We start from the raw sequence: 2,370 nt of genomic DNA, 5'->3' as shown, positions 1-2,370 counted from the left end.
GTAGTTTTTAATTTGTCAATTTTGTGTACACGTGCATTACTGAGCATACACTGTACTCATTAATGATTGGCAGTTTTAACATTGACGATTCCACTTGCAGACTCTCAATTGCCAAAATAAAAAATGCCCATTAAAGTGCTATATGGTATAATGCAATACAAAAAAGTATTCCTCCCCAATAATACAGTATTCAGTGCCCACTACAGCATACTGTACCTGTGAGACAGTGGTTTCCTTCCCCGGTTAGTCGGTGGGTTACACGCTCCTACAAACTGTATCCTCTCTATTGTCACCCACGTGTGATCGGAGATCCTGCAAAATCTGCCGTGCTCGACAATCTGACGTAAGAACAATATTACTCTCTGAGTACCTTTAATTAGAAAAAACAATTTTTTTAAAGAAACATTAAAAAAGAGAATGATATCTCTCTAAAGTGTATTTGGATTGAATGGATTCACATAACCTTGTTATAACTTTATATTCACTAATTTTATTGTAAAATCAATACTCCTTACCATATTTGTCAAGGTCTGGAAGGTTAATCTCATCACAGAAGAGAACCAGCCACTTTCCGAGTTGAGAAGGAGCCATCACAACTCCATTGGGAGTCCTCTTGTACTCACAGTAATGATCAAACCTCTTTAATAATAGCTCAGGGGTAGTGGCTGATGAGACATTAAGACCAACAACCTGGAGAAAAATAGAAAGGGGAAAGAGAGTCAAACAGAAAAAACAAAGAAGATAACAAAGACATTTTCACATAGAAATATGCAAGCATAAAATCTCATTCATACAATGTAGTACATGCACTGTAATTCATAAATACATGTATGTGTGTACATCTACATACATATACATATAAAATCTCAACACAAGTAAAAATATAACACCATATAGATGTACATGTACATGTATGTGTGTCTGAGCTGAGTTAAATATTGACAAGTAATAAATATTGTATATTATACACTGTATATGTAGAATACATGTACATGTAAAAGTGCACGTATACAGCATTTAGTTTAAAAACTGTGTATTTTGAAGCTTTTCTCTCTCTTCCTCCGTTTCTTATGCTGCGTTTACACAACAGAAGTGGGCCAAAGTATGCTGAACCAGGCTGAGCTGGCCCTGCTGTACTAACCATGCTGGCCTGGTTTGGCCCAGCTCACTTCAACTCAGTTTGGTTACTGTTTACACTATCAAATGAAACTGTGCTGGCCCACTTTAAACAGTGTTGGCTCAGTTAAAAAAGCTAGTGTAAACACAGTACCATATAGCTTGACATTTTCGTGGGTCGATATTTTCGTGGTTTGCTCCTAGTGGGGCAATTCGTGGTTTAATTTTCGTGGTTGACAGTTTACATACCATATTTCCTCGAGTAAAAGCCGCGGCGTCTATTTCATTTTTCCATCTGTAGGAGGGAGGCCACTATACGAGGGCGGCCATTGTTCGAGGGCGGCGATTATTATTAATTGTGACCATAATTGACAAAAGGTACCTTATGGCTGGTAGTGAAATTTGTCTTTCTAGCCTAAGAAATCCAACTTCCTGAGCCCCATTCATCATAAAATTACTCCACAGGATGCAAAAAGTTACCATGAAACTTTTAGAAACAATGATTGTCTAACAAAGCACTCACAGGTTGATATTTTCCATTATAACAATCATTTTTAAAATCCGCCATAAGGGCCCTTTTGTCAATTATGGTCACAATTGTCATTAATTTTAAATTAATTATTAATTTTTACGATTAATACTCTTTTTAAACAAAATAATTCAATCTTCATCATGTCAATTACTACTCTACTACTTCCAGTTCCAGGTCTGAAGAAAGATCACTCTCATGTTCTACCTCAGGCTGTAGGAGTTTAGATGTTCCCCAGTGTCTTTGCATTATGAGCTACATGTACTTCTCCTTCCTAGGGAGTTTTCACGAGTTGTGTTGGCACTTGTATGATTTCAATTTAATTTCAATTTTTCTGTACTTATAATAAGAGAGTTTTTTGGTATGATAACTTGAGCTACCAACTTCACGTGGCTGGATAGAAAGCTGCATTTCTTGTACATAGCTGCCCTAACTCACATCATTTTTGGTCCACTCAGCCGGATAACTCACTAGTATCCGGCATAAAACCAGGTTAGTCGGCAGGTCAAGAGTGCACAGTTCTTGTCCCTCTTCTTATTTACAGTCCTCTCTAATTAATGCCCGTCACAGCCACTACTTCTAACTATGGCTCTATCCAGTCTACATAAGAAGCGAGGAGCTGCTAGAAGTTCTATTACTCGACTAAACAATCGACTCAAAGATCTTGAAGCGGATCCTGAAGTACCCGGTGCATCAGACCGTGCCAAGCATTTACTCTCGAAGCT

At 37.8% G+C, this 2,370-nt stretch overlaps 1 long non-coding RNA gene across 1 annotated transcript in view; it reads right to left on the bottom strand.

The window, feature by feature from the left end:
* The window catches only part of LOC109590515 (uncharacterized), a 2,761-nt gene extending 1,954 nt beyond the window's left edge, over positions 1 to 807 (bottom strand). The window contains exons 1-2 of the long non-coding RNA XR_002189360.1: positions 516 to 807; positions 217 to 370 (exon numbers count right to left, since the gene is read on the bottom strand). This is a non-coding gene — a long non-coding RNA (uncharacterized LOC109590515). The remainder of the gene's footprint in view (positions 1 to 216; positions 371 to 515) is intronic.
* Positions 808 to 2,370: the final 1,563 nt, after the last annotated feature.

The sequence above is a fragment of the Amphimedon queenslandica genome, unplaced genomic scaffold (assembly GCF_000090795.2).
Source record: "Amphimedon queenslandica unplaced genomic scaffold, v1.1 AMPQUscaffold_9910, whole genome shotgun sequence".
NCBI classification, from domain to species: domain Eukaryota; kingdom Metazoa; phylum Porifera; class Demospongiae; order Haplosclerida; family Niphatidae; genus Amphimedon; species Amphimedon queenslandica.
Note: the sequence above shows the minus strand (reverse complement) of the source record. Positions and strands in the feature narration are given on the sequence as shown.